This window comes from Sturnus vulgaris, chromosome 3, assembly GCF_052056855.1.
Source record: "Sturnus vulgaris isolate bStuVul1 chromosome 3, bStuVul1.hap1, whole genome shotgun sequence".
In the NCBI taxonomy this organism is placed as follows: domain Eukaryota; kingdom Metazoa; phylum Chordata; class Aves; order Passeriformes; family Sturnidae; genus Sturnus; species Sturnus vulgaris.
This window is the reverse complement of record NC_142245.1, coordinates 20,894,876-20,920,266: the sequence shown is the minus strand read 5'-3', so window position 1 is coordinate 20,920,266 and position 25,391 is coordinate 20,894,876. Positions and strand designations below refer to the sequence as shown.

Genomic DNA, 25,391 nt, shown 5'->3' with positions numbered 1-25,391 from the left:
TGCCTTGGTTTACTGGGCTGTTCAGACACTGTTTGCCATCCCTTGCTATGAACCACTCCTCAAACCTCAGAGGGAGCAGGTCTGTGTTTTATGGCTCTCCATCATAATACTTTGATGGGTTGCTGAAAGTGTTTGCAAAATTGGATATTCTTAATAATTTTGCAATTTTTGGCAGAGCTGACTTTAAAAAGAGTATACCTAAACCCCAACATTTTAGAAAGGGAGAAGTTATTTCTATGTTTGAAAATACTTTATTCATCCTTGAGATCCCAGTGATACCCCTTCTGACAATGAAACCTGCTTGCATTTGTTAGTCAGTGATGGATTTTAAGACAGATGCTCTCTCTGTTTTTATGCATCAAAGATAATAATCATGTTGATTTTTTCCAAATATAAAATATTACTATTGATGCCCAAATAATCTGAATCTTTACTTGGGGACCTGAAGTGCAACCTATCAGAAAAGAGTTACATGCAGAGCTGAGCAGATTTTTGTGTGGATCTCTGTCTGTTCCATTGAAAAACTAAAGCAAGGAGCCTCGAGAAAAGATCTGGTCTTCCCTTGGCCACAATTTATATATTTTCTAAAAAAAAAAAAGAACAGGCAGGAAAAGTAGTGATGCATGTCTGATATTGATGGAAAGCAAGTATGTACCTCATCCATTGAAAACATTGATCAAGGCCACTTTGCTCTTTTTTAATGATGGCCCCATAAATCTGCCAGTATCAATGGAAGTCAGTGTTATCTACTGGGGTTCTAAATGGCTGTGCTAAGGAAGCTAAGCCTAAGCTAATGGTTCTTTGCATCCAGGAGCTAAGCTCTCCCCTTTCAAAACTCTTCTGCTTCTTGTTTAGTATTTGTTTGCTTGTTTGACTGTGTTTTTCAGTAAACTGCAGATGAAGAAAACCGGGACACACTAAAAAAGAGGAAGAAATTCCACATACTCACAGCTATTTTTAATGAAGTGATTTTATTTTGAAAAGCTCTTCTCTCGATGAGTTTCAGTCAAGAAGGGTGAGAATCCAACAGCATGCTGCATTTTTCTGATGATACAGGCCATAGAACGTGGCAAACAAATTTGAATAAAAAATACCTGGAAAAGAGATATTCCTGTTATATATCAATGCATAGTCTGTGGTTCAATACCAAATCAGATATAGGATTAGTTTAGTAAACCAATATGTTTGATTTGACTATTTAAAAACACCCAGTATGTGGGTGCTAAGAAGATCTGAAAGAATGAAGAAATAGATAGGATCAGGCTCATCCTAGCTCACAAACTGTACTTAAATATTTGGGCTTGTTCTGCACTGCCGTACTGTTGGCCAGGAGCAGAGTTCCACAGCTCCCAGTATGTCAGGGACTCCTCAGTGACACCAGGGTAGGCTGAAGAATCTTTCCTGGGACCCCCAGTGATTACCAAACAGGGTTTACCATTTCAATATTTTGTGCTATGTATGTTCAGGATTGAAGTATATTCTCAGTGGAGGACCTCACTTCACACAATGGGAAGCAATAAGTAACCCTTCTCCGAAGAGATGTTAAGAACATTTTGAAAAGGAAATTTGCTTATTTTTTGCATAAGAATATCAAAGAGATTCTCTAGGCAGATCTGACTGTATCTTAGTTATCTTTGCAATGAAATCCCTCCTTAGCCTCACCCCAGCACCCATTCCTGTGTAATATGTACATGAATCTCAGAAACAGATGGAGTATGCCTTACCCAGAATCTAATCCTAGTGAGGTAGAGAGGCCAGATGGTCTCACTTTCCAAATGAAAACTTTCAGAAAATCTTTAAACTAAGCAAAGATTTTATTAACATTGATGGCTGGATATAGTGTAATACACAGAGAAGATTAATTAGAAACCCTAATTAAATGTAACAGTGTAAAAGAACCAGAGCTCTATTTGGCATCAAACAGCCTTTTAAGATTCTTGCTGGAACTTGGAGTCCTCAGCATGGCTGAGCTGCAAAGCGAACAACAGAAAAGCAGAAACAATGAGATTTACTAAAAGATGCCAAACTCGATTCTACATGCAATCATTTCCTGTATTTTTTAAAAGAATCATAGCAAGGCTGAAAGGAACCTTTAGAGGTCGTCTAGTTCATCCCCCTACCCCAAGGCAAGATCAACTGTACCTAAATCATTCCTGACAGATGTTTGTCTAACCTGTTCTTATAAAGCTCCAATCACAGAGATTCCAAAACATCCTTAGGCAATCTATTCTGGTGTTTAACTATCCTTGTTGTTGGAAAGTTTTTCCTAATGCTTAACTCTGAATCAACACTGCTCCAGTCTAATCTTGCTATTTTTTGTTCCATAGACTAAGGACACGGAAAAGAGTTTATTCTTTTTTTTTCTTTCAATCTGGGGCCTTTTACAAATGAAAAGATGACTCCTATGCATCCCTGCTATTTTAATTTTTTTTATACTAAAGAACCACAGTTCTTTAATTTTGCTGCCATTTAGACCTCTGACCATTTGTTTCCCCTTTTTTAGGACCACATCTCTCTCAAACACGGCATTGGAAACTGAACATTGCAGCTGCACTCCTAGCTGTGCCCTGCAGAATGAAAGGCCTGTTATCACATGTATTAGAATAGTATTTCTTGTTTTGTGCTATATTCTCATTCTTTTCCTACACAGCTCTTGCCACTCATTTCCAGCTTGCTTTTAATAAAAGTTGACTGACTATATGAAAGAAGGGATTTCTTTGCTGTTTTTTACTGCAGACAATTGCAGAAAAAGAATATTTATCCGCATGAAGATGTGATCATGTCCCCCAAGCAAATGAGGTGAAAGAGTCAGTTTTCTTCAGCCTGTTAGAGGAATGCACATCTGGAAGGAATATTTTAATTCTCAGACATATGGAGTGGGGAGCTTGAGGATACGAGCGTCACACATCACTTCTCCCTTTAAATTCTGCGCTCGTATCTCTGGTGCGCAGCAGGAATTCTTGCGGATCATGGACAGTAACCAAGAAAGTGTTGCCATGTTTTTACAACATCCTGACCTCTAGGCTGTTACTTAGCTGATTAGTTGGCAATTCAGCCCTACAAGGTTGTACCATCTTACTGCAACCACTTTGGATCTTAGAGGTGAACAGCATACTTAGGAAAAGCAACTGCAGGTGGCCAATGGCACAGAGAAGGACTTCCAGGAGTCTCCTCCTGATTCTGTGCATCAAGTGTGCTCCCATTCCAGCTCCCTTGGAAAATGCTGTAGTGAAGCATTGTAGAGAAGCACAGGAAAAGGCATCTGGACCCCGACTGTTGTGAAGGTTTGCTGAGACAAACACACACATGCTTATGGCTCACGGAAAGGGGAACAGATGTGCAGATTCAAGGAATTTTATCCCCCCCCCCCAAATGCTGCAGTCACAGCTAAAGAAGAAGTAAAAATAGATGCAGTGGTGGGAGCAGCAGCGATGGCAAGGACTAATGCTGAGAGGGTGCAGAGAGAGAGGAAAGGACAACTTATCACAGAAACAAGGATAAGCGAGGAGGGCATTAATTATGGACTGCCCTGAATAGTGACAGCACCCAAACTGCCTCCCTTAACAAGTTTCCTCTTTTGTAGTTTCCCAGCATCAGCTGCATACCACCCTTTCCCACTACCAGTGCACAGCACATATGGCTGCCTTGCAAGAATCACACAAATCATCCAGTAAGTTCATTTTTATTAGTAGCTTCTGCTTAATTAAGGGATGCATCATGCTTCATCAATCAGCTTCAGTGCATGCGAGTTGGTCTCAGCCACTCTGCTGAGGCAAACTCCAAGCAGACACAGTTCTTGTGCTGTAGGCAAGAGGCTGGTTAGCCTGAATTTGGGCAGCCAGGGGCAGGGCTGCATCCCAGATCGTGAGAGGAAGTTTCATACCACAGCTAAGGCAATGGGAGATCCACAGTGACTTTCTGCTGCTATGCACTGACAGATTGAAGCACAATGCTAATGGGAAGAAAAATATTAGAGTTAAGACAGTGAAAAGCATAATTACAGATTGAAAGCTTTGGTTTGTTCACAAATGTGAAGCATTTTTAGCTTTCTGGTTTTTAAAGAAACCAGGTAAATCAGTTTCTGGAGTCACCACTGATTTATGCTGGTGCATTTCAGCGCTGTAGAAGAAATTCCCAAAGATGAACAAATCAGGCGGGTGTGTCCAAGAGAGCACAGTGCAGTGCCAAACAGAGATGGTGTGGACAGACTATGGCTTTGCTTCCCAGATTGGACACATGAACCTACACTAGAGTTATTCAACTAAAAGTGCTGAGTCTAACTAGTCTGAGATTGGCTTGGGACCTCTTCCTGGAGCTGCACAGTGAGATGTGTGTGTTATTACAGATAATCACCTTCTTCAGTCTCTCAGTTAATGCTAGAAAGAGCTTCCTGTTATCAACAGGCCATTACTGGCTCCTAGCAGCAACTCAGTGAATTATTTTTTATTTGCTTAATAATATTAAAGGCATAATTGATCAGGTTGCAGTTCAGCTTTTTCATTGCAACCTCTTTCATGGCCTCAGATACACTCACCCTGGATTCCTCCTGTACAGTAAAGATTAATTCTGATGAATTACACCAAATTCCATCATAGTTTTGCTGCTTGAAAGTTTCATTAAGAAGTGGAACCTACCAAAAACCACTTTACTGCCAAAATCACATTTGCCTTCAGCCCTCTGATGTGAAAGCCTGTGCATTAACCCACCAGGTAACCTAACCCTCAAATGCATGTTTTCAATAACCAGTTCAGTGAATGTAATTAACACCTTAACATACATGTAAGATGCTTCATCTCAAAATACACAGGTCATCATTTCCCTCTGCAATTTTCATGGTATCTTATCCTTTACATACTTTATTATTATTTTTATGATAGCTATTAAAAGCCCTCAGATGCTCTATGGATTGCTGGTGAAATAGTGTATGTACAGTATATATGTTTTTAATAGTGCAATTAAGGTAGATCAGACAGTTCTATTATATTATTATATACATCGCTGCAATTAGCATATTGTAAGTGCCTACAAAAGGTTTATATGACTTTTACACCTGCAATGCCTCACTACACACCTCTGTAAGTAGATTTCCCAGTGGCTATGAATTTTAGGCTGTTGCTAGCTCCTGATAAAAGCAAACTTGTGTGAAACACTATTTTATCTCGGACTATTCCAGACCCTGAAGCTCAAGTAAGAGAGCATTTAAAACTATATTAAAGAAAATAAAAGAAAAATACCAGTAAGCACACGATTCTTTCATCATCTGTAACTTACAAAACTGGGATCATCCAACCATCTTTAGGAACAATTTGGCACTACACAGACTTCACCTGAACATATTTCCCAAATGTGTGATTAGAAGGGATCCTTCAAACAAGTTTTTCACAGTCAAAAATGAAGATACACTTTCCACCTTAGCTCACTTCCTTAAATTTCTTAACCTATGAGGTGGAGGAAAAGCAGAGAAATGAAGTTACAGACTGGGGAAGAAGGCCCAAAAATACTTAATGTAAGTTCCTTCCATCTGCTTGATTCACTTATCACAGTGGGCCTGGGAAAACAACCAGGGGATTTATAAGTAATCCTGCCCAAGCACAGTCAGGTTGCTGGGAAGTAGCTGAAGTTTCAATGGCATCAAAAGACTTTCACAAAGAGTATTCTGACCTTGCAGAAATTTTTGGGAGTTTTGGGAGTGGATTGGTGCTGTGGTAAATGTACGGAAAAGAAATTTCAGGAAGATTTTTTTTTTCTCCATAGACCTCTCCTAAACATTTCTCCTCGAATCCCCTATCAGTCACTTCACTGACTTAGTTACAAATGCATGCTCAGAAGAAAACTAAAGCTCTCAGGGGGGGTGCCCCAAAATATGTGTGAATTCTGATTTTGATCAAGTACTGTACCTGAAATGCATCTCCCCCTTATCAACAAACAGATCATTAGGTAAATCCAGCAAAGGAATCAGTCACAACTACATGATGTCGGTGCACATTAAGGACTTTGCTTCCAGGTAGTTTTTCATTATTAGGCCTTTCTGCTGAAACATGACTAATCTAATCCAGGCAAAAGAGGAAACCTCTGGCATCAAATCTATGTTCCCAAATGACTGACTGATGTATTTTGCCAGGGAATCATGCTCGACATGTAGGGATGGAGAACAAGTCCCTGTAATCTATGACTTACTAGCTGTTTCTAAGTGATTCTGGCTGTGTCGATAGATTTGTTCACAGCTCTAATTGTGTTAATGAATTGAACATAATTAAACTTACAGCATGTCACACGCTTCCTCTGGCAACTCTAGTAGGTTTCTTAAGTACCAGTTCATCAGCAACCATACTGCAACTGAAAAGATAACTAAAGACCCAGCCAGAACAGTTAGTAACAAAACAGCCAATAAATATAAGACCAGACCTTAATATCACTATTCATACAAATTATTGCATGAGAGGTAAGGAATTTGGACTGTAAAGGTAGAATAGCCCAGGGTTTTTATTTTTTCGGGGTCCCTCTTGAGAAGCACCCAAGCACCCAGCCCAAGCTATACCACTATTAATAAAAAGTACTTTTATAAAGGAATCTCTCTTTTGGCTTATGCAGAAACCTCAAGTCCAATCCGGTTATGGTGATTGGCATACATCATTTTCATAACATTCTACAAAGTAAAACTCATCTGAATTCTGAAATTTGTCTTAAAATCCAACTCTCCCCTGGTTTGCAACACTGAATATGAGAATTATGTGAAATGTACTTCCTTCAAACTAGAACAAGGTGCAGCAATTTAGCTGGGATGATAAATATCTTATTGCTCATGTACACACAGGTAGGAGTAACAAATCAAATTGTCTATCTCCATGGAGGTTTTGGGAGTCATCCTCTCTTTGGCCACTATACTTTTAAGTATTTGAAGAATTGTAATAATTCATGCATTTCCAAGATATTTCATTTTGATCTGTCTTGGGTATTATCCCTTTAGTTAAACCTCAGAGAATAAAATCTTTTATATTTTTAATCCTAGAACTTGGATTTCCTCCTTGGAATCAATAATCGGGCAATGCTAACAAAGAGCAAAATATTATTAAGTCTTTTCTAATTTATGTCGTGACTGAAAATCTATCTTTAAACTTGTATCTTATTTCTCATATTTTCCTTCATGTGAGCACTGTTGTCTTTACATGTATAGAATTTGTTTTTCATTTAAAATGTAAGTAAGAAGCGGTGAGTATTCACAATTTACTGGTAATATTCTCATTGTTGAAGGAGCTATATATGGGATCTATAGTCCCAGTAGAAAAAAAATAGCATATATGTGTTATTTTTTTAAACAATAGTCTCTTTCTATGAGAGAATTGATTCTGGTTCAGTGTTTTCATAATAGGACAAAGTGTTGTAGGAATTACTGATGGTGCAGAACATTATCAGGTGCACACAGCATGAGGCCTGCACTGTTTTCACGATGTAATTTTTGAAGAAACTCCAGCAAACTAAACCCTTTTGATGCAGCACTAGATAACAATATGGAACAAATAAAATGATCTAGGAGAAATGTTGCCTCTAGCACAAATGACTGAATCTCATTAATATCCATGCAGTTATCTGCAGACAAAAAATACATCTCTATGCATTAGCTAGCACAGATACCTCTATGCAGTACTGCCTTTAGGTTGTGTAGACATACACAGAGTATTTTCTGATTAAATTAACCTGTGTCAGGTTCTTAAGGTTATATTTTTCTTTTTTGTTCATTCGTATCTAACCTGAGGGTGAGTCTTATTTTCAGCATCTGTCTTAATATGAATTTTGTGATGATCCTCAGCACAAAGAATTTCTGCTTTAAATATTTTCGTTATTACACCATGCTTTTTAGACTAAATAGTAGCAAACTTCCAGTGCAACTTAGCCTTTTTTTTTTTCTTTTTCCAGGACTGGGAGAAGGCTGGCTAACATCTTAAGTAAGTAGATAAGCACAACACAATCAAACTTGCAGGATACACACGTACCATGTATGTGTCAGAGACGTTGGTGTGATAAATTACACAGACCATGTGGTAAATTGCAGTTTGTGCTTTTGACTGCCTCATCTACCCTCTGCTTACTAATCCATCTCCACTGGGACCACTTCTATCATTTAAAAGATCTGATCAACATCAAATAGCTCCTTTAAAAAAACCACAAAACAACTTGCCACTATACATAAAGCAGGTTTATCTAGCTATAGTAAATGCTGGATATGTCAGCAACCTCCAGCTAACCTATTTCATGTCATTTTAAAGGGTCATAAATGGCAAAAAAGAGTGGAACAATACATGAAAAGGCCTTCCTGTAGCTCTTAACAGGGATCTTACTGTCCCAGGAAAAATCTGTATGATGGGACTGAGAAGAAAGGTAAGGCTTGAAGCATGATCCAAAAACAGCACTCTGTACTAAAAGCGAAAATCAAAAGCCTAAACAAAAAACAATGACAAAAAAACAGAAAAAAAGGGAAAAAAACCTCTTTCCCTACTCCCTAGAATAGTTCTATGAACTCTCCAAGCCCTAAACTAGAAAAATAATCTGACATCTGATGCAATATTGAGACTAATACGCTAATTCCATATGGTTAGATTAATCCATTAATCACTGCTAGAAATAATTGTGTAGGTACCTAAATTAGCAGAATCTTTTTTTTATGGGAATCAAAGAAGAATAAAATGTTTTGTAATACTAAAAGTAATTCCTGTGGCTGAGCATTGTGTTTAAACACTCATCCTTTTTCCCTTGGAAAAAGCAGAGCAATGTCCTCGTCTTCACTGAGCATGGCATTAGCACCGCCCCGGAGCCCAGACTTAATTAAATAACAAGGTTAGGATCAGACAATATATCAAGGTTATAAACTGGAGCACTAACCTTCTGGAGGGGAGACATTCTCAGCTTTCCAAAGGAAACAGGGGTTCGTGTCTATATTTGGAAGGTCCTGAGAGGACAAACTTTAGCATCAGCATAAATTAAGTTCAGAGGAGGTAATTTAGGTACAGTTAGTCTCTTTCTGCCTGTGCCTTGGTTCAGGACTGGAGTTCCTGTGCTGCCACAGTTAATAGCATCAAAAAGAAAAGCAGGCTGATTTCCAGAAGCTTTGGATCAGGCCCTGAACACCGTAGATTCTTTAGGAAGGAACTTCACCTGAGCTTCAGCTTCTGCTCAGAGTCCTTTCTGACTTCTTCTCTCTGCTCAGCACTAGGTTTTATTGAGGTCAGTGAAGCTGATAGCATCTGGCTCCAGAGCTCATCCTGACACCAAGGACTTCTCTTTGATGTACTGTAGATACTCCAAAAATGTGCATCTCCACAAGAAAGAAGGTGAACATAGGCCAATACCAAATAGGAAGGGAGAACTGTCTTTTCTGAAAAATGTCTATACCAGCAGCACACTGCCTTTTAGGGCAGTGAGGTCTGTTCATAGAGGAAGTTGCTGCATAGAGCAGGCAGAGGCTTTCTGTGCATGGAGAGACAGACTCAAAGGATTAGACTGTAAGTGCTTAACTGTAAGAGGGGAGATTGTCTGGAGTACTAACCCTGTTTGTCTGATAAGAACCAGGAAATACTACAAATTAGACAAGTAATCAATAGCATTCAGTTTTCCAAGAGAAGTACATACAATAAAAACCTCAAACTCGTTTAATTGTATTCCTGGAAAGTTTTCCTCTCTTCCAAATTATAAAATAGCTTGTTATAGTTTGGTAAAAAATATTCTTTGACTCTGACTGTTTTTCTAAATAGAAGATAGAGCATCATTATTAAATTTTCATGCAAACTGCTATGCGTGGAGTAACTCATTATGAAAGAGCTATTATATTTGCAAAGTCAATATTTGAAAGGTTAGTAGCACTTTACTGAAAGAAAGGTTGAAAGGTCTGAAGATACAAAGTGAAAGCTTGGTTAAATAACAAGTAAGGCAGGATGAGCTAACAGTTTGCAATGGCCTGTAGGGTGGATAAACCAGAAGGAATAAAGATTTATATAAAAGTACAGTAAAGTGCAGCAAGGACTACTGGAATGAAAATAAGAAATGGAAAATTTAGACTGGGCACATCAGGAAAAATTCTTATTGGAAAAATCTGTTACATGTCCAAACAGCCTCCCAAGAGACATGCTGGAATTGCTGAAATTCTCTGAAATAGCTAAAAAGAGCCTAAAATGAACAATAGTATAGACCATCGTGGCAAGAGCAATGTCAGGATTGGTGCTGAGGAAAGGGTGTCAACCTATGGTCACCTGCTTACATCAGTTCATTGCACTGTCCTGACACTGCAGTGAAAGCCCCAAAATGTAGGTGGTAGGAACAGAACAAAAAGATGAAAGAAAAAAATAATTGAAATTTATATAGTTTTTGTGTCTGTATACATATAAAAAAGCCCAAAATTGAAATGCCTTCATAGACCTCTGAACAATATGTGAATTATACAAGTGTGGCCCCTGACCAGTCCATAGGTCAGAAATCCCACAAATAGCTGCTTTTTTTTCCACATCAGTGAGTTTCCAGGCTAAAACTAGGTCTCTGTCTGGCAAACCAAACTTCCTGACATTGGGTCAATTTTTCCTTTCCTGAAAGGCCTCATATTCCTTATATGCACCCAGGCTGTGGTAACTGCCTCATGTAATATTTTGTTGGGAAAAAGCTCTTGTCAATGTGGGATTCCTTTATAACCAAACTTTAGAAAAGACCTTTTCAATGTGTACATAAGTTTACTTTATGACCAAAGTTTTTTCCCTTCTGCTAGCAACATTTGCTCATCCCAATTTACTCATTCAAGTTCTGCCACTGAAAACCATATGCCAAAAATAGGATACCTGGGAATACCTCAGCTAGTAATGCTGCTAGCCATGCATAGCAGTGTAACTTTTTAAGAATAGACATTTGGGCTCAGGCACACAGAATGGCTGCTAAGAAAGAGCTCAGCTGGATGCTGAGGTTGTATTTATTGGGGAGCTGATTGAAAGAACTGAAACTGTTTTGGGCCTGGCACCGTGGTAGGAGCTGAAGATATGAAGGAGGAAGGATGATTTTGTAAGGGATGATTTTTCAGCTCTGTGGTGGCTTCATGTATGATCATGTGCAGGAACATTGCACTCCTCTGGCAAATAGGGAAATACTTTATTTGGGTTAAGAGTTGTTGGTTCCACCAGCAGAATGTTATACTAAGGACATGTTCCCAAGGCACATGCTCACATATCTACACACACAGCTATGGAAGCTGCAGAGGAAAACTTGTCATTGCTCAATACAAGAAGAAGCCTTACAGGCAAAATGCAGAAGATGCAGAAGAGCCACCAGCATTGTTCTTCAGTCAGCAGGCGAACCCATCCAAACAACAGCCTGGAACTGGAAAAAAAAAAAAGGTCAAAAGGGAGTACCAGTGCTGCCATCCAAGATGGTTCTTTGATTTCTGCTTCTCCTGTGGAGACAAACAAATGTGACTTCAAACTGATATGGAGCTGGAAAACATATCTGTTGACTGGCCATTTTCACATCTGCCAACAGGATTTTAATATTGAATTTTTATTTAATACCCTTTTCTTAGTAACTAGATCCCCAGTACCACTACTATTTTGATATCAGGATACATTATGATCTCACATAATAGTTGAATCATTCTGAAGTTAACTGATTCCTAATTCCAACTCCTTATGTGCCCTGATGTTATAATCTGTGGACAGCTGTATAGTTACATTCCTTGCCCAAGACTTGTAGAAGTATTGTATGGTCTTTCTTTGGTTGAAAAAAGAATCAAACACCAATATATCCGTCAATCAGGTTACCATATAAGAAAAGACCTAGTAATTATTATTATTATTTTAAAAAGTTGTATTTCATTAGTTTGCAAATGTACAGATTTATGGCAAAATCACGCTGCCTATTTTCAAACAGTAATACTTGATCTAATATTAACTATATTATTATTATTAGACTGGAACTAATAGTGTCTCATCACTTTTGAGGAATTGCATGACTGGTATTATGTATTCTGTTGCACTTCGAGTATAGAAACACTCCAAACTTATTTGCACCAAAGTATATTTATCCTTTATACTGCTGTTCAGGAAGGATCTCTTTGTAGAGACTGGTGATTATCCTTCAACTTAGAAATTATTATCCCTTACTTTTATGGAACCTAACGCACATCCAAAATGAACCTGACACCTCTTTGCTCTTGAATGATCTTTCTCAATTATTTTAAGAATGAAGTCTACCAGTAGAAAAATTATAAATTATAGAATTCTCCCACTCCCAGGTTTACTTTGATTCTGTGCAAATTTGCCAGAATGAAAAGATTACATCTTTAGCAATCAGGTGAAAAAAAAAGTACATTGAGGTTTTTTAAATTAAAATATTTCTTTTGACGAAGGGATTAGCCTAAGTTTGCACACTCAGTGTAATTAGTGCATATGGTCCAGCTGTGAAGAAATAGCTGAGGACTTCTAACTTATTATTAATTAGGCTCATTAAAATGCAAGTAAGAGAACGATGCCTAGATAAACAATACCTTATGTCATAAAGTCATTACTTGACAAGAGCTAGTCTTGCTAACAGAAGTCATTACTGATATTTTAAAGGAGCTTTTTTTTTTAGACTCCATGGGTGCCAGTTAACTACTTTTGACTGACATCAAGGACAGACATGCAAAGCTGTAAGGAGCCAGCCGTACAGCACAGCAATTCTTTTCACATCATTTCAAAATATGTCTGGCTGAGGTCAAAGGTTGACAACCAAATGACAGGCCTTCTTCAATTGCTGTGGTGTCACAGCAGGAGTGTGTCAGGGAAATTTTCCTGGGCCCCTCTGTGAATTTTTACATGTTCACATTTCTTTCCTTGTCTTGTAAGTGGGACAGGATTGGCAGATTTGTGATTAACACCTCAGAAGGAGAAGCGTAGACACCATCCCAGGTTGGGAGCTCATGGTAACTGCAGCTAATAATCAAAAGGTTCTCCTTCCACATTAGCAAAGTACAAGAGACCAGCCTTTTATTTGTGTTCATTTGTATTAGAAAAGGGATGTGAGATTAGCAAGGGCTTTAGCTGTGTACATTGGTAGGACTTGCTGCATTTCTCACTATCAGCACATCTCCCAGTGATATTGGTGTAATGAGAATTGTCCTCTAGACAAAGACAAAAAGAAGATCTATGCATTAAATACCAACAAACCAGACACCAAACTGCTTTCAGAGTTTTATCAATGTTTTCCTTTCTTTAAAGTGCTAGCTTATAAATAGGTCCACTGAAACAGCCTTGACTGAAAATGCATCAAAAGCTGCTATTGACGGGTGCTAAAATGAGGGCCTGCCTTTAACACAGGGTCAATTGATAAGTGACTGACCCAGACTTTTGACTGACATGAAGAGCTGTCAGGCAAGGTGAATCATTTTGAGTGGTGAGTAAGCACTGAAGAGATCTAAGCCACTGCTGTGTTTGGTAAAATAACTTGTGATAGAAAGAAGAGGTGAGAACCAGACTGCAATAAAGTAAAAAATCCAGGAAGGTAATTTTACTTGGATTTGGACAAGACTGGCATAATAGGGACTTCCCATTGTCTAGTTACCAGCCCCATAAAACATTCTGTCTGATGAATAAAGAAAAAAAATTATGTCTTGAGTAGAGCTGAGAACCACTGTAGATGCACTCTTGTCAAGAGTTATGCTGTACTTCAAAAGCAAAACCTCTAACCTCTGGAAACTCCCATGAATTTGAAAATACCTTGTCCCAGTCTTATGGCATCTGTTTTCACTTCAGAGTAAAGGGAAGACAACAAAATCTAGACAAGATCATCTTGGCTCTTTCTGTCTTTGTTTACTCTTTAAGCACAGGTGGAGAAAAGTACAATATGCTTGAAGATGAAAGTGAGGAATTAGCTAAAGCTGAAGATATCACCAAAACCCTGCAATTAGTGCAAAGCAAGTGAAATTATACTCAAACCACATAATACATTTTTATGTTTAAATTCTAAACATATGAGGGAAAATCTTAATCTGATCAACTGTAACTGAGTATCTTCTCCCCACTCTAATACACATCTCCACTGCCTACAGAGTGCAGGTAAGATTTACATATGAACAAAGTGGAAAAATAACCTTCATCCTCAAGAACCTAGAAAAATGCCACAAACCTGACAATTCCTGAAATGTACCCTCTTTTTCAAGCTGGTCCATTGTATGACCAGACCTTCCCACTGTCTCTTGGACAATGTGAGCATGCAACCTGATGGCATAAAACATGTGGCTGCTATAAAATCTGTGGTCTTACAGGTGTCTATAGGTCACAACCTGAATGTTGACAAAGCACAGCCAGTTGCTCATAAAATTATCACCTAATGGGTTCACTCCAGCACACATTGGACCGTGTGGAGAACAGTTTATCTTTTCTTGGTGGCTCTCAGCTCAAGACCCCATGACCTGTAAACCAGCCTTGGGTAGAAAACCTAGACTGTTGCTATGTATATGAAAGAGAAGACAAAAAAACCTATGAGGAAACTCTTGGTCTTTCCATACGGTCAAGAGGAAGCAGCTTCACAGGCTGCTCACCAAGCACCTAGCCTGAAGATGTCATGAGTGACCAAATCACTTTTTTTTTTTTTTTTTTTTGCATAGCTAATCCTTTGTTTTCATGAAGGGTTTAATGTGAGCATTTAATAGCAAAATCAGAGTGCACTGATTAGTTTTTGTGTAAGTCTGTTATGGAGTCTAGTTGTGACAACAGGAGTTTTTTAGAAACAAAAATTCTACTTTCCAAGAATATTCCACAGTATTATCTCAAACGAATTTGTTTACATACACAAGCTAATTCATAATCTTACCTGAGAAAATATGTAAATATGTGCACGAATAAAGAAATAGATTTTAATTTTTTTTATCAAAATGCTTTTTTTCTAAATATTTTAACTCTTCATCTAGGTAGTGCAATATTTTAACTCGTCTTCTAGGTAGTGCTATTCTAGAGTTGTCTTAAAGAGCTTTCTTAAAGATCCAAAGACTCTTTATCCCTGGAGAACAATTAAGACAAAGAAACAGCTGAGTGTGAAAAGCCAGTTTCCCTGTATGCTTTAGAAATAATTGTATTCTATATAAAATATATGCAGTAAATAATTGTTTACCTCAATGAGCAAGAGCAAAGACAGAAGAATGAAGGATTGGTCTCAGAACAAGAAGAGCTTGCAAGGCCGAGGCCGCAGCTGCAGCCTGTTCAGATGTGCTCGCAGTACTGTGTGAAACACTTCAGCAAATACTCTGAAACACGGTCAGGAACGCGAAGCAGAGGTGAGGATTGCTGAGCAGCACCTGAGGCGAGCCCCGACTGAGCAAACACCGAAATAACCAGGAATAGTCGAGCAGCGGCAAAGGCGCGCAGGGCGGCTGGGCCGGCCCGGCCAGCCGCGGCCATGGCACGGCTGCTGCACGCTGCACCCCGAGCTGCCGGCTGGCCCTGGGGAGCTGAGCAGCACTCGTGTCCTCTCCGGGTGTCTGCAGGGACACGGGCCGGCCGCCTCGGCCCGGTGAGGCGTGGCGGTGTGGGCCGAGGGGCCCAGGAGAGGCAGGCGCCCGTCAGGCCTCTCCCTGCGCGGGTCGCGGGGCCCCGGCAGCCGGCAGGAGATGCCGTGCCCTCCATTTCAATGCTGCGAGCATCCTCCGTGACCTTCCCTCTCCCTTCCCAGCACACGCTGACACATCCAGCCTAAATTTGCGTCTCGCATCACCTCAGGATACTCATGGCTAATTTCATTATTTTGGAGAGAAAATGCAAATGAAGCCAGACAGCTGGTGCTTTCCTCGTGGCGAGGAGTGATGGAGGGGCCTGAGGCCTACCTCATCAGAGGCTCTCATACCCGTCTGCTCAGACAGGCCCTGGCGGGAGGAGAGCGGGGAGGCTGCGGGAGCAGCGGGAACAGATGGCAGGGAAGGTAGGAAGATGGAGAAGCGAGAGGGGCCGGGGCCATTCGGAGGAAGAGGCAGTGTCAGTTACCTGTGGGCTCAGGCAGCCTCACAGGACGGGTCGGCATCTTGTTTTTAATTCGGTGGGGATATGAAAGGTGGTCGCTGGTCAGGTCTTGCACAGCAGCCTTGGATTCAGGATATTTTAGGGTCTGCTTTAAGCCAGCAAGGACCTCAGTTTGCTCCTAACCCTGGCCAATTGACTGCTAAGTCCTCCTGAAAACACCGTAACTCTAAACCCAGCAGGTTCAGAGGTTGTTCTTTAAATCCCTTTTCAAAAGTAGGCAAAGACTTAGAGAAAAATATATTTCCCAATACACAAGAAGGAGAGATATTAAATCAATTCCTCCAATTATTCATGGAAGAAGGAAAGGAAAGCAAAATCATGCCTGTGAAAAGCCTGTCAGAACATTGTCTGATAAAGCACCTATACAAGAGGCCTGCAAGAGTAATGCAGCTCAGCACAGACTGCCCAGCATTTCTCAGCAGGTCAGGCCAGCTTGTACCAACACATTCCACAGAAATGTTCCCTGACACCTAAAAAGGTAATGACACCAGGGGCATTTTATTTGGTAGGAGTTTTTATCTTGCTATTTTATTATTATTCCTCTTATTTTTAGTGAAGTTGTTTCTGGAGAGGTCTTCCTTCATTTGACATACCTGCAGGCAAATAGCAAGTGTAGAATTTTTTAATACATTAATTGGAGAGGTAAGTTCTTTACAGGGAGCAGATCTCTCCCACTCTCTTTCTCTTTCTGCTTGGTATAGGTAGATCTTTTAAACAAAAGAATAAAAGAAAAAAAATAGATTTGGAGAGGTTAAGTTGAATGAGCAGCATTTTCAAGCATTAAGAAGGAGCTAGAAAATACAAGAAAACTTATTTCTTAAAAGTACATAGCCCTATCCTCTGAAGCATTTTAACAAATTAATCCCCAAGACTTCATGTGTAGTCTGTCATAAACGTCCCCAACTCCAAACCTCCTCTACATCTGTAACAGAGTTCTTTCAGATTCCTCTGTTTAATAATTACTCAGATCTGGCTAGAAATTGTAATGAATTGATTATTAAAGCAAGTCACTGATTCATTAGGTGAGTAAGCAGAGGATCAGTATTATCACTGAAGCAGATTCACAGACTTCAGAGAAGATGACTGATACTATCCTCACAGACCTGATAACTGGTGTCTGCCAACACAACTAATAAGACAGGAGTCAAGAGACTTGGTTCCCAGTACTTTTAAGATACAGATCTGAAGTTAAACTACTACTGTAAATCTTGTGGCCATCAGTTCAGAGATACCCAGGCAAACACAAGTTTTAGATCCCATTCTGTACAGGGTGCAAAGGGCTGTTGAGGGCTGTTGCTGTGGAACAAGCCCCTTCTTCCCTCCCTGTTCCCCACCCCTCACTGACATCCATACAAAGCCAGCTAGCTTTCCACCCACCTAATTTGCATTACTTGTCCATGTCTCCCATGGGAATATTCTCATGGGCTATGTGTCTCCTCCACTCCTCCAAGGTTCTTCTTCTATGTCTTTCTACACAAGGTTATCCAATACCTTTCCAGCTTTCCTTTCTTTTGGTCAATAATGCTGACAGGCACAAAGGCTCCTCCCCAGGACCCTACCACACACTGTTTTCCTCTCAGATGCTGTGTCCCATGGTTGTAAAAGGCTTTTCCTATTCTTCTCTAACCTTTCCTCTGTGTGCTTTCTTTTTTCATACAAGGCTGCAGTAAACCTTTCTCTCCTTCTCTGTCCCCATCTAAGTCTGCTGCTGCCAGTTGTTCCATTCAGTTTCTCTCCCTTTAGTTCTCTCTGATCCTGACTGACAGCCCCTTCTCTTTTCTCCTGCCATCTTTCTTCCTCTCACACTGCAGCATCCATGATGAAGGATCAGCTGAACAGCAACTGTGTTTCCCTGTCTTAATATCTCCCTTTTGCACGTGTATTCTCCTCTCACCTCCCTTAGAGTAGGGCTTGGAAGTTCCCATTATCCTTGCCTAACTTTTGCATAAATTTAGGTTGATTCTCAGTCACCACAGAAATTTTCTGTGTGCCTTTCATATTTGCCAGTGGTTTGTCTCACAGGCCCTTAGGCTGGTATGACAGAAAAAACCAAACTTTGTTATGTTTTCTGACATATGACTTCCTACCCAGACTTCCTTGCTTTCTCCTATTTGCTATTATCAGTTGTTCTGGTGCATATCTTTGGCATTATCTTCTACACAGCATGGATAGAAGACTGTGTCTAAGCCTTGGAGATATTTATTGCATAACATCTCCGTGATATAGATTTTCATGTCAATCTATATAAAGATAACTCTTGGATGGTATCTGCTCACTTCATATCCTGATTATTGCAACATTATTTTCTCTGTTGTGTCAGATTCATCACTTATGCTCACTTCCAGAATCTCTCCACAAATTATCCATCATCTCCTGATAAGTGGAAAGCTGAGTCCCACATCTGAACTCCTGTCTTTCCTTATGTACTCATATTTCACTGTCTATATATTTCTCATTTGCAGCAAGAACACAAACACAATGAATAGAATTTGCATGTACACCATAAACTCTCCTATGGGTTAAAAATGCTACATTTCTCAGGCTGTATTTCCATTTTGTTTTGTCCATATCCACATTTTGTCTCTGCTTCCTATGTTGAGACTGAGATGCAAGAATTGGGAGAGGACTGTTTTAGTCCATGCGTTCATGGATTAATGGATTCACAGCTCTTAAGTAAAAACCAGCTCATACAAGCTATGCTAATGTAAAAATCAAAACCATAAGGTGAACTCAGAGAAATAAGAAATTTTGCTCATGAATCTGCTTGTTGATAGAAGGAACGTGTGGAAAAATGTCAGAGTCAGCCTTGTCTTCTGGGTGGGTCACCCTCTACCATCCTACTGAGAAGTCCTTTACATTAAACAGCTACAAGTCTGCCTGAGAAAAGGAGTGGGATTTTCTATCTTGGAAACAAGGGTCATCTTTGAGTCCCCTTTTCAGGATCAATTATGAATTTCAATTCCACAGTCACTAAAAAAAGAGGAAGACTGACCAGCAAACAGTCTAAGGAATATATCTGGCAGGACTTAGTTATTTCATAGTTACTGACATGTTTAAATCTTGCCAAACTGGAAGCAGTTTTGGGCAGGAGCATCAACAGAGTGGTAAATACTGCAGGAATTCTACTTGTAGACACAGGGGCATGTCAGCTCCAAGCAGAAATGAGCTGCATTAGCAATCTGTCTGCCAGCTCCCAGTGAGGCTGGGGCATAGCACAGCAAAGCCCTGTGCAAGAGACATTAGCTGAGGACTAAAAGTTTTTTAATCTGATCTGCTCTACACTTCCAGCTGTGCAAATAGCACTCACACAGGACCACGCTGACAGATTTCCACTGCTTCTTGTTCTGGAGATAGCTTATAACAGACTTGCTGTGACTCTGCACAGACCTGCATTGCAAGATGTAGCATAATATTGGACACTGAAGATTACAGCTCCCTAAGGAGTTGCAAATTTTTTTTATTTTTTTTTCCAACAAAAGACTGCATAGCTACAAAATATTTTCTCTTTAAATGCCCTTGTTCAGGAATAGGGTCAAAGTCACACTTGATAATCAACCAGGATTTTATTGATTGAGCAAAAAAAATATGTGCTAACATTCCTAAGATACATAGAAGCTTCTTTTGTTGTTTTTTTTTTAGTCACAAAGACACTCTGTTTAGCCATCAGCATTTACAAAAACAGCAGTGCAGACATGTCAAGTTCAACATGTTTTCATTCTGTGTTCCCGAGCTCAGCAGTTAGACCATTCATTAATTTCCCCTTTTCCTCCACACACCGTCTGTGCACCTTATTTATATTCACCTGCTGCCAGTTTAACACCCTGAAGAGGCACACCTGCAGTGGCAGCAGCTTCACATTACTGCTGCTGGGCCCCATGCTTTAGTCCCTTCTAGGACAACTCTTTCTGCCTAAGCCCTGACTCGCTTGAATCCCACACTGGCTGCACAGCCAGCTTGTTTGAAATCTTCACCCAGGTCTGACCTGAATCCTTCGGTTTCTCCAGCACTGCACATCATTTTACCTTCTGATTTCACAGACCTGTGTTTATGTCAAGAAACAAACTATCCTGGCAGAGTCCTAGATAAAGGTATCTGTGAAATAAAAAATGGTCCTTCTCCTGAATCACAGAGCTGTTGACAATTGGTTTCAAATCCTGTTTCTTGCAGTCCCTCCCCTCACATCCACTCCATGCAACTTAGAACATATGACAAAGGCAGTGTTAAACGTGCTGTTTACCATACAAAGAGCCTTTTGACTTGAAGAGAGAGGAAAAGAGAAACTGATACACAGATCAGCTCTTCTTCTGTCTCCTTGGAGCTTCAGTATAAACTACAGGCTCTGGAAAGGTAGTTCTCCTCCTTCAAGCAAATCCAAGGTTCACTTTCTTAGACACTATGTGTAGCCAAAGCCCCAAAGGTAGAAGTCCAACAACCTCGCTGTTTTGGAGCAGGAGCATGTCGTAAAATTAGAAAAAGGAACAGGCTGATCGTGTATCTTCTGCTGTTTCTTAGCAGCAGCAGTCACTCCTGCTTGAGCCTGGGCTCAACTCCAGTTGGCAAGAATCCTTGTTAACAAATTCATGGACTTGAATATCACCCGAACCTTCAAAGATCAGGATAGCATAGCAATTTCTAAGCATAATTTATTTTGTCAATTAAGCCCCATCTTCAGGGAAGAGTCTGCAAATCCTATATACAACAGAAATGCAAAATGGCTGTGTTTATTCATGTCAGCACTTTAGGATGCCCAAGAAAGGAAATACACTGTACATCCATGGCCACAGACCCTTGGGCAGAAACTGGGAGAAGTGGATTCAGTGCAGCACATATGACTCCCCTCTTTGTTAGGCTGTTGGGTATTCAGAGGTGGGTAAGGCTGTTCTCTGTCTTCCCAGTGGTATATGAAGAATGGTGAAAGCACACCAGGAGAGTAAACACTGTGCTGTTGTAGCCACATATGCACTGTGAGGTCTAGCTCAAAGTTCTGGCCTTTATACACCAGGGAATTTTGTAGATGAAATCCCCTAGTCAGTGAAGTAGAAATAAAATGCCCATTCTCTTAAATGAAATCAGTATTACTCCAGGCTCTGATATATTGGTGTGCAATCAAAAGACTTCTTGAAATTGATGAAGTCCACAGATTAAATTATATAGGTCACAGAAAAAAGATTTCTAGTTAAAATGCTCACAGTTGTGAACATGACCAGAGTGTTACGTTCTATATAATAATTTAAATTTTGAAATTGAATGATGAAAGGGTAAAGCAGCACCCCACAGTGTTATCTGTCATAGTATATTTATGAAAAAAGAGAAAAAGTCTTTAAACACTTAGCTATTAAATAGCAGCTAGAAGAATAGGTTCTGGTATTGCTTCCAGCTAAAGTGAAGAAAATCTTCCCCATTTAGGCAAGAGTGTATATACTGCAGGCACATGAGAGAAATTTTAACAGTAATCAATGCTTTGTTGGTTCTGCATTTCGTGACATTTACATTTTTATTTAAGGCAGAGTTTCCATATTCATTTCTATTTTAATTATTTCTTTTGAGCTGCTCTGTAAGGAGGGTGTGACACAGAGCAATGGCTTATGCAGTGTGATACTGACTTACCTACACAAGATCCTGTGTACTCCTCATCTACCTGTACAAGTAACCAGTGAAGGCAGCAGAGAATTCAGATTATTTGAATGGTTTTCTTCTTCTCTAACTGTGCAGCACAATGCACATACCATCTAGCAAAGACTGAACTAACTTTAGCTATCTGAGAAACCCCACAGAATTTGATTGAACCACTTGTATGCTAATCATTAAGCCGTGTTTTAAAACCAGATTGTAACGAGAGATCAGTTATCACCCTTCCTCATACACGGGGCTCAAGGTAAGGAAAATACAATGAAAGACAAGCATCTTAATTTACAAGTTAAATTACCTGGTTGTCATCTAAACCAACTAAGAACTCTCAGTGTTAGATTCAAACTCTGTGTATCAAGGCATACATACTGAATTCCTCCACCTGTCCAGAGTCATAGTACATCAAGAGTCAAGGCAGAGATGCTTTCCTACAGAGGAAAGAGGTTACTGACTCTGGACATAATTTTGCCTCCCCTGTCAGAGATCATTTTCACAGAGAAGCCAATGGACTGCAGAAGGGAAAGGAGAACTCTGAGAACCTGGTGCTGTTTGAACTGATAACAGCATTGAAATGCTGAAAAAGAGAGAATGGATGGGTGACATCAGTCACAGGAGGTGAAATTGTGAGGTCACTGGAGTTAGATGGATCATGGAGAGTAGATCTGCACTTTGTCCTTTGTCCTCTCCAAGGTATTATTCAAATGTAATTCCTCTGTACATTGTGTGACATTTGCTAAGATTTTAAGAGTGGTACTTTAGAGCATTAGCCTAGGAGAAATTATCCTGACCAATATGGGCAGGTATTTCCATAAGGCATATTGTTATTTTAATCTCATGTAAATATTGGCAATAGAATCCATTAGAGTGACTTTTTATTTTGTTTTACATTTTATGTCCAATATACAGATGATTTAAGCAAAAGCTTTGTTAATTGGGTAAGGCCATATCTTCAAAATATTAATTTTAGAATATTAAAACTGTTCCTTTAAGCAAGATTGTGCTTTCCCATTTTTGACAAAAACACAGCCAGAAACAGACTCATTCATGTCTGTAGAGCTTAGTACATGCTCAGATACATTCACTGGTTTCAGTTTAATTTCCACTAGATTACTTTATCTCATGTTAAAATTTTACCAGAAGATACTATAAGAGAGTATTTAGATTCTGTAAGGATTAGGCATTACTTCCATAGAAGTAAATAACATGATCATTCTTCTTCTCAAAGCAGCAGACCACTAATTAATTTCCCAAATGTACAGCATACAACTTCTGAAAAATAAAATAACAGAGAATAATAAAGAATAGGAGATAAGGTGTATCTTACCATATATATAAAATCTTTCTTTAGAGATGATTCAGTTGAAGGATTCAGTAAAAGACTTAAATTAATATCAATTTTAAAAACCATTTAAAATACATCTTGAAATACAAGATTTCATCCAGAAACACTTCAAGCATTGCTCTATGTTCAGCAGATTTAGCAACAAAACAATATGAATATCTACTTGAAATTCAATGTCTCTGAATTCCTTTTACCACAACTCTGGTCTCTAAAAATCTTCATTCTGTTTTGACCGCTGTACAGAAACTGTGATTTGATATCTCATTCATAGCCCAGCTGTGCAGGAACTCTGTTTAGTGCAAAGCTTTGCAAAAAGGAAAAAAAAAATATCTTATTTGACCATGAACTTTAGATGATCTAGTTAGCGTTACTGTCAAGCATCCCGCGGTCTTTTTGAAAAGCAGGACTTGTCCATGTTGCCCTCTGGCCAACTTCAGTGGGATTGAAGCACTAGCGAGAGCCATCAAACTGCCTGACAGCTTGTCACCAGTGAGACTCCATTAATTTACACACATTTTCCACTGTTTGGCATTTACCATGATAACTCTTTTCTTTCCAAGCAGCTCCTGTTTGCATTTAACACTCGGGTTAATTTTCATCAGAGTTTAAATTTAGCCATCAGTTATTTCAGGGGAGCTGTCAGCCAACATATGGAGGAAAAAAATCCTTCTGAATTTATAATAAAGTGGAATCTGTTGAATGTGAAACAAAAAGCAACTGCAATATACTGCAAGGCCCCGATGGGGGGACCAGGGTCAGCAAAGAATAGCAGAGTGGATTAGTTGTTCTATTCACCAGAGTGGCACCTGAGCACCTCAGGAGCTTCTTGATATATCAAAAAATGATGGAAAGACACAGTTCAATTTGTCCCCCTTTTATAAAGGATAATTAACCTGTCAGTCTTGCTACTTTAACAACTTCATTAAATTGGAGCAGAAATGGGTGCAGGGAGCCCCTGTCTTTTTCCAAAATGAGCACAGGGCACTTGTTTAAATCGTTGAACAGCCACCTTCTCCCATCTTCCTCTCCCTTAGAATAATATGATGTTATTTTAGGGTTTTTTAGGTGAAATTGAGCACCCTTCCTTAAAACACAGCACTAAGCATGCTCTCATGTGGCCAGCACTAGGCATCATTTTAACTCCAAAGGATGAAAATAATCAGGCATGCAAACAAGGAAAACTGCATCAATTAAAGATGGAACTTACAGGGTTGCTGTGACACTTCCAGCACGCCGTGATCCTTCTCAAAGGGGAGATGACTTTCCCAGGAAAGAAGGAAAGAAACAAACAAGTCTCCATTTCTTCTGGAAAATTGTAAACTTTATAATTTATCTTCTGAACTGGACAAAAATGCTTTCTGTAAACTGAAAAGTCTGCAGGTAAGTTTATACCGAAAAGATGAAAAATCAAATTAATGTGTACACCTCTGGAAAATACATTTAGGATTTCATACATAAAAATCCTTATAAATAATTAACTGGATATGGCCTAAGTTACTGATCAGTCTAAAATCTTCATCTAAGTTACTGCACCGTTCTGCAAGGTACATTTTTTGCACAGTGTAATATTTTCCTCTCCAGAGCCATTTTATGTGCACAAAAGGTTTAAAGACATCAGAGGGAGGGAGACTGTTTCCCAGAATATCAGCTTTCATAACAAGAGGAAGAGTGAATATTCTCATATACTGCACTGTAATCTAGCATTTTAGAAGTCACGCATTTTCTTGATGATTATTCAGAAAAGCCTGCTGTTATTACAAAAAAAAAGAAAAAAAAGGAAAAAAAACTGAACAAAACCAACCCCATCCCACCCCCTTTTGTGCCTAGTTCTATGCAAAGAATCTCATCAATTTTATCCAGAAAATAAATTTTATGTAACATGACAAAATCTTCTGATGAAAACAATTATATATATTCACTTATTGCAGGAGTGACCTGAATAAATAAGTCTAATCTAATTATAAGTTGAAATTACAAATTAATCAAGTTAAAAGAATTATCTATTGTTTGGTTTAGGTTTTGCTTGCTTCCTTGTTTGGTTTTAAATGTTGATATACATTCCACCACACAAACAAAACTCCATAGTCAATGAGAACAGAATTTCAGCAACTGAACAAACCAGAAAGAACATAACTGGAAGTTATTGCCACAACAAATTTCCTGTAAGAATAATAAAACTTACCCTATTTGTATGAATATTTTTATGGACTGTTTGGGTATCTTTCAGTCATAAGTGACCTACTAATGAAATAATGGGATTACCCTCTAATTCTCTATCTACAGACTAATAATTGCATCTTCATTTTAATATTAACATTCTATTTTTAGAATTGTATACAGATTTGTAACAACATTTAGAAGTCACTTTAAATTTAGTGTTTTAATTTTAAAATTCAGGTGCAGAG

General features: G+C 39.2%; 1 long non-coding RNA gene across 1 annotated transcript; it reads right to left on the bottom strand.

Moving 5' to 3' along the window:
* Positions 1–954: 954 nt before the first annotated feature.
* On the bottom strand, positions 955–24,603 carry LOC148224222 (uncharacterized). The gene is made up of 3 exons (XR_015802839.1): positions 24,194–24,603; positions 11,268–11,349; positions 955–1,094 (listed from the first exon to the last, which is right to left on the bottom strand). It is a non-coding gene; the product is annotated as an uncharacterized LOC148224222 (long non-coding RNA).
* Positions 24,604–25,391: the final 788 nt, after the last annotated feature.